Genomic DNA, 7528 nt, shown 5'->3' on the forward strand with positions numbered 1-7528 from the left:
CTCGAGGAGACCCTGCTGTACTTATATCAACTCTCAGGCATGCCTTAGTGACGGCTTACCCTGTGTGATGTTACAGCACCCCCCTGTGGTGCCAGCCAGACATGGGGGCAGTGTGTGCTGCGTGAGAATCTTCTTTACTCGCAGACGGAGCTTACATGCTGCGAATGTGCTTTCAGATCAGCTTGCGCTAGATCCCACGTTGCATTTAATGCTTCTGAGGAAAACATGTTGGACAATGGCTGGAGAAGTGCTCAGCAGAAACCTCTCCCCATAATGCACGACGGCTTTTTTGTTTTGCTATTATCATGGCCTATGCAGCTGCTCCACAGAGCTCTCACCAAAGGACCACTCCTAAACCTCGTGTGACTGCTGTGGTGGATTTATGTGTGTGTGTGTGTCGGGGGGGGGGAAGCAGGAGGGGAATATCCACCCAGATCTAGATTGAAACAAATCACATGCTGGTGTGATCCACCTTGGATCTGATCACAGGTCTCGCAAGGTCAAAAATGTGGTGCCGCTATGCGCAGTGCCCCTGGCGTGGAGGAACTGCATCCACAACCGGTGGAGTTGAGTGGCGTATGGAGAATGGCAAATGAAATGGACAGGCAGAACTGCACGTGGAGCCCCGGGGCTGTAACTGACCTGCAATGGGGCTCGCAAAGCCAAAGCTACCTGCCCTGAAGAACTAGCCTTGTGAAGAGCAACGAATGGGGTAGGAACAGGTGTTCTCCTCCCTCCTACTCAATCCTGAGCCATTTGCTAATGGGTAGCTAACCAGACCCTGCGGTGATGTAGCCTTATCTGCGTAGGACAGAATGGTTAGCTGTGTACCGGGACTCTGCAGTACTGGGATCATAGCAAGACTGTGTCTTTAGGCGAAGGGGAGGTCCCAGTGACTCAAATTCATTTCCATCTTGATTAAAATAGGTTTTCTGTGCAAATATAGGAAGGTGACAACATGCAGATAGGGATGGAGCATAGCCCAGGATGGCACCATCTCTGCGCCTTGAAGGACGTCAGCAGCCTCATAGGCGCCAACTTTGGGGATGCCCAGGGGCCCCAGCACCCACTGGGATGGTCGGGGTGATTAGCTCTTGGTAAAGCTGGCTGATCCGCTATTTCACCCACGGACTGTGGCTGCAGTTTGTCTTGTCCTACCTACCCGCCTGGCCGCTGATTAGCTGTTTGATTTCATCAGATTAAATCCATCAGCTGTGAATTGTTGTTTCTCCCGGGGGTGTCTCCTTGCTCCTGCAGGGCAGGGCTGAGTTATTCTGACCCTGAGGCCTCTGCTCCAGCCTCTGGCAGCCTCAGGGCGGCACCTAGCCAGGCAGGCCCAATTCTCAAGGTATGCCCCCCCCAACAACAACAAAAACAGCTTAATAAGGGGTTAGGGTTAGACCGGTCATCCTGAGCGTTAGCACACAGTGCCACCAGCTCCTGCTGCTCAGCTGGGGGCTGCCTCCCCTCCTCCTACCTGCATTAATTTGTGCCTCCCTCTGTGATGGTGTGTGTGTGGCTGCAGCTCCCAGCCAGGCTTTCTCTGGGCTGAGGCTGCCAGGAAGCAGGTAAGTCCCAGGGGGAGCCCAAGTAGTCTAGGGCTAGCGGTGGTTTGGGACCCTTGGCTGGAAAATTGGGCACCCCAAGCCCCAGCCTGTTGCCTCCTGACCCTGCCGCCCATGGACCCTTCCCCCCACTGCCCCCCGGCAGTCCCAATCCTGCTCTGCTGCCTATGGACCATCACCCCCCCCCGGCAGAGGGGAAAAGGGAGCTTTCCTTTAGCCACTTGGCTGGGCCGTGAAATAATCCCAACCCACCCTCCTCTGAGCCTTTTTGGGGACAGGGCGGCTGAGGAACCTGCTCTTCATTGCGGTCTCAGGTGAGGTAAAGAAAAGCTCTCCAGGGGCTGGGGAAGGGTGGAGACAGTGCTAGGTTAGTCCCTCAGATCATAATCGTTCTAAAACAGGAACACGAAGGATGTGCCTGGCATGACCTAAGGGTTGTTTCTTCTTCTGTAGCACTTGTCTGTCCTGTAGCCTCCCAGCAGCACCCCCCACAATCCTGTCTGTTACTCCTTGCTGTGCTTTCAGTCCCAATTAGATTTGACATGACTTGGCGCTATATATATTGTACTTCCCCTGTTCTCCTACGCGGCCCCTCCAGAAGGAAACTACTGAGATTTACCTCCTTTTCTGCAATAGCGCCATCCTAAGGGCAGCCGAGCAGGGCCCACCTTTTTTTTTTTTCCCCTGATGGGTTTTGCTACCGATTCCGATTGCTTCTTTCATTGATCAGAGCGGGATGATGGCTACCAAAATATCAGTGGGCAGGCTGGAGACAGAGCAGCCAATGGTTTTCTTTGTGTGAATAGGGGAAGGAGGCTGGGATGGGTTTATAGAGTCTTGTAGGATGAGAAGGGCTCAGCTGTAAGGAACATATGTGTGTTTGTGTCTCACAACCTCAGAAAAGTAGGTCAGCGTGGAACTGAATGTTATGCAGACACTCTCCTTGTCTGCAAAAGAAGTATTCAGCGCTACAGTAGCACGAGCCAGCGGTTGTTTAGCCACTAGATGTCTGTCTTGTACCAACCGGGAGACTAAAGCTGAGCTATTAGCCCAGCTGTTCCATGCTGTTGGGAAATGGGCTGTATTGATTCCTTCCCAGAAAGTTTTGCTGAAAACAAAACTTTGTTTTCAGCAAAATTTTCATTGGAAAATTTCAGTTTGTCATGAAACAAAACTGAAAATTGCCCCCCCGTCTCCCACATTCAGTTTTTGGCCAGAATAAAAAAAAAAAGCCTTTACATTTTCACCTGAAAAATGTCAGTTTTCTAATAAAAAAGCGGATGCTTTCTGTGAAAGGTTTTGTTAAATCAAAAAGAAATTCTGCCAGAAAAAAGCATTTCGAGAGAACATTTTGGACCAGCCCTGGGGTGAGGTGTCGCTGTCAGTTTACTCTCGGACTGCTTCCGAGAATAAAAATCCCTGGCTAGAGAAATTGTCATGTAGCATCTGGCAGACAAAGGCATCACAAGACCCAATGGCTGAAAGCTGAAGCTAAAAAAACTTGAGCTGGAAATCAGGTGCACATTTTTACCAGTGACAGTCATGCCCCACTCAATGGCGTACAGAGGACAGAGGTGTGGGAGGGGGCCATTGCCTGGGACACCGGCCTAGGGGGACACACCCGCCGGGCCCTCCTCCTCGGAGCTGCCCTGCCGCTGACATCCCCGGTGGCTGCGTCGACTCTGCCACTTCGCTCCCGCACTGGGCCCAATAAGAGAGCCCGGGCCAGGTCAGCACAGCTACCAGGGATGTCAGTGTGTGGCGGCTCCACTGAGGAGGGCCTGGCCAGCACGCCCCCCTACCCCAGCCGGTGCCAGGGGGCATGGCCCCTTGGTACGTCACTGCCGCTGCACCTGCCGCCCCCACAGCGGGTAGGGGAATGGGGGAGAGTGGGAAATGGGCCCGCAGACCTCTCCGCGGGGCGCTGCCGCCAACAGGGGGGTCACAAATACGTGTATTGGCCCACGGGCACTGGAGACCCACCATATGCCACTGGCCCCATGGAACAGTCTGCCCAGGAATGTGCTGGATTCTCCATCTGTAAGTCTTTAAATCTTGAGTCTTTACATCAAGACTGGATGTCTTTCTGAAAGATATTCTCATTTAGCCACAAGTTACTGGACCCAATGCAGGAGTTACTGGGCGAAATTCGAGTCCTTGTGTTAAGGCAGGTCAGGCTGGATGACCATAATGGGCCCTTCTGGCCTGAAATGTAGGGATTAGTAACTAAGTGGTTAACAGGTGGCGGCTAAGTGAGTCTGTGATGCTTACAAAAAGCTTGACAAGGCAGCTGAGGTGCTGAGACTACTGCCTATCCTGCTGACTGATAATTGTCTCGGTGTTTCTTTGAGCCCCCTCCTACTCCTGTCTGTTTCCATCTGTTTGTCTCTGGCCTCAGGCTTGCATTGCAAGCTCTCTGGGCAGGTATTGTCTCTGTAGCACAATGGGCTCCTGGTCTGGGACTGGGACTTCTAGGTGCTACCAAGACAAATAACAAAGAGTGAGAACAATAAAACAGCGACACAAACTGTGGTGTTCCTGCAGCTTCAGCTGGGTGGGTTTCAAACCAGTCCCTGTAAGAAGAAATGAGCCCCCAAGCTGAACCTGGGCATGCATTCCACCTGTGAACGGGGCCGCTGAGGAAGGGCCAGCTGCGTGCATTTGGGCCCTGGTATGTATCAAAGAGCCATGTTAAGGTTCTTACTCTTGTTCTCTTGGCTTGAAAATGTCTTTGCAGTGGAGAACGGTCTGAAAATGCGGCCTGTCTGAGCTGTAACCTGGTGATCAGGCGCCTAAATGTGGAGGATCGTTCCTTTAAAATGGGATCTTTTACAGCACGTTTGTCCCCTCTTCCTCCTCTCTCCCCAGCCCCTCCTCCCTAAAGAAAGAGGTCAGTAGGACAGACTGGAAGGATACACTGCTGTTGAGAAAAGGAGGGGATTTTGACAGTGTCCCATTAAAATAATAGCCCTATTAATAGATGTGGAATTCAAGGTGCTCTGTCAAAAAGCAGATTGATTGACACATCAGTCCTATGACAGTCACTGGCAAAAGAAATGAAAACTAGGTTACTGAAGTGTGTGTGCGTGCGTGCGTGTGTGCATGCACACTATTGCCCTCTACTGGACAGAAATGGAACTACTTAACTTTGTGTCCTAGGTCCTCTACTGCTGTCAGAGATAACTCAAATGTTGGAGACCTGGGTTTTTGGAGTTGGAGGCTCTGGGTTCCACCTCTACTGTTGCCATAAAGTTCCAAGTGCAGCACAGTGACAGCTAATGAAGTTGGAGGTCACAGATTTGTTATAGAATTAACATGAAAGAAGTTTGTGCAGTCTCATCCTGGGATCCAGGAGGGCGGTGGGTTCCAATCCTGACGGTGTGGATGGCATGCTGACATTGTGCTCACCCTTCCTGTGTCCTTTTTCTACTCCTCCGGGGAACACTGGGGAACCCGTAGGAAATGTGACTTCACAGATCCTTCCTTTAGCTGTAACTGTGCAGCCTTATTAGAGCCCTAATAGTGTGGATGCGGTGAGAGAAGGAAGATATAGAGGACACCAGTTGAAGCCAGTGGATTTGCACAGGGCTAAACTGTAGGAGGAATTTGGTCCCATGTATCAGAGCCGAACTCTGAATAAATAGAAAAGACATGTTGTAGTTGCCCTAGTAACATGAATTGAATTTACGAGTGGGGACTCTGAGAAAGTTTCCCAGAGATGAATCAACATGAGCTCTTACCAGAAATAGCCAGTGCATTAATTGAAGGTTGGATCTGATTGAGACATGGCCATTCAGCTTGTCCTGCAGCTGCTGTGTCTGTACATACTCTCCTAACAGGTGACGGAAATTGGTGCCGATGGGGTTTGCAGGGTCCAACAGGCCAAGAGGGGTGAAGTGCTGTGGATGATTCTGCGAACTAACCACCCTCTAGCTTCCTTTGGAAAGAGCCAAACTGGGCACAGGGCAGGGCGTGCTTTGGACAATGCACCTCAGGTCTTAGTTCATGGAGACATGACTCCAAGCAACAAGTCAGGGGATGGTGGATGGAGTTTTATAATTCAGGCTACAGTAGAACCTAGGCTAATATGAATCTGGATGGAATTTGGTGTAGCTTGCTTCCCCATCAGATCCCACCCCAATCTCTATTCCCCCTGCCCTGCCACAGGTTGTATCTTACCATTGCAAGGTACAAATGCCCTGTCCTTTGGCTCCCCTGTTTTAAAGGCTTCCTCAGTGCACAGGCTTCTCCAGAACGGAGTTGAGAAGAGACAGATGTGACCCAGACTTGGAGCTTCCAGTGATTCTCTTGTGTAGCCATTACTGACTCTGCGCATCAGAAGAGCATCAGCAACTGCCTTCCTGTAGCTACCCGGCTGTGTTTGAAATGCAGACGGCGATTGTGACCCAGACACGGGTCGCTCACGAAACTGGGCGATGGACTGCGAGGCCAGACTCCCTGGATTCCTAGACTGAACGTTGATTTCCCAAGCAGCTACAGCAGAACGACGCATCTCCCCCGACATGCCCCAAGACTGAGCAGGAATTGTCACTGCAAGATGAGACTCCAGGGGCCTCCCCACTGTGATTGCCAGCTAGCGCCGATTGTGGGGGTGGGTGTGTAGAGTGTTGTAACACGGACACTCCTCCACTGAGCCCATTAAGCTTCCACCATCTGTTCATAACCTCTATCCCGATTCCTGGCGGATCTAGGATTTGAACTGGTGATTTAGCAGTAAAGAAAAAAAGCTCTGCAGCCTCTTACTGACTCCCTGAACCATCTGGTTGCCATAGGAACTTTGTGGCCTGGTGTGAAATGCAGGAAGTGTGAGAGAGCTTTTTAAACCTGTTTTCTCTTCATGGAGAGAGATGGTCGCAGTCCCGCCTCCCTGCACCCAGACTGCCCCCGGCGCTGGGATACTCAGGATCTGGCCCTGGGTATCGTGGCTTGAGTCCTCCTCTGCTGTTGGGCGTAGCTCAGAAAAGGGGAAAGGAAGGGAGGTGACATGAAAGCAAGCATCAGGTCTGTGTCTCCTGGGCCTGCCCAACGGAGCAGCGTGAAGCCAGACGTCCATGGGCTCCCTGTGCGCTAGAACCACGTTAGCACGACGCGGCTGTGACCTGCTACACAGGAGCCACCGAGGGCGAGCAAGGGCCGGGGTGAGAGGCTGTTGCCCTGGCAATGGGAGAGGAGCAGTAACCGTACGGGGGGTGGGCAGTTATGGGTGTCCCTCCCTCCCCCCTTCACACAGTATTAAGGTAGCCATGGTCTTGACTGCAGTGAACAATCCTATTAGCTCTGACAATACTCGGGACCTTCAGCCAACAACCAGCACTTACTGCCCCGTGAAATGTGACGAAATCACCAGGCTTTGGCACAGCCTGCAATTAACTGCAATGCCGGGGCCTTCGTTAGAGCTGTTTTCTGTACCCCTGGATGTAAGGTTCCATCCCCTCTGGACCTCAGCTGTGCCGGGCCTCCAAAGCCGCTTGGCTTGAAGAATGCCAATAAACTAATTGCAGGACGGTTGCGGCTCCTTTCACGCCCACTCGACTGTGGCCGAGACCGTGGTGGGTTAATGGAGGCCACGGGCAGCTCCCAGTCTCCGCCATGTGCTTTTGTTCCCTTGAAACGCGCCTCGCAGGGAGCCTCGCCGACTCCTGGCTATTACAAGGTGGCCTAGCAGACATTCAGGGCACATCTACACTGCATCGTGGAGCAAGCCTCCCTGCTGGCAGGTGCAGACCTGCGTTGGCGGGGGTCGTGACTGGCGCTGGTGCACTGAAAACAGCCGTGCAGCCAGCGCTGCCACATGGTGGCATGGGCTGTAATGCCTACACAGCTGCTTTGAGTGCGCTAGTTCAAGGCTGGCCGGCACAAGTCTGTGGATGTCGGCTGGGAGGCTCGGTCCCCGATGAAGTGTAGACACATCCTCAACGCTGCAGCGCAGGCCTCCAAACTGA

The 7528-nt window shown here is 52.4% G+C and overlaps 1 long non-coding RNA gene across 1 annotated transcript; it reads left to right on the plus strand.

Annotated features, from left to right (window-relative positions):
• The first annotated feature begins 1244 nt into the window (after window positions 1–1244).
• LOC137148699 (uncharacterized) lies at window positions 1245–7528 on the plus strand. The gene is made up of 2 exons (XR_010918555.1): window positions 1245–1348; window positions 5792–7528. It is a non-coding gene; the product is annotated as an uncharacterized lncRNA (long non-coding RNA).

The sequence above is a fragment of the Emydura macquarii genome, unplaced genomic scaffold, assembly GCF_026122565.2.
Source record: "Emydura macquarii macquarii isolate MOO-44397 ecotype Brisbane River unplaced genomic scaffold, CSIRO-AGI_Emac_v2 contig_691, whole genome shotgun sequence".
NCBI lineage: Eukaryota > Metazoa > Chordata > Testudines > Chelidae > Emydura > Emydura macquarii.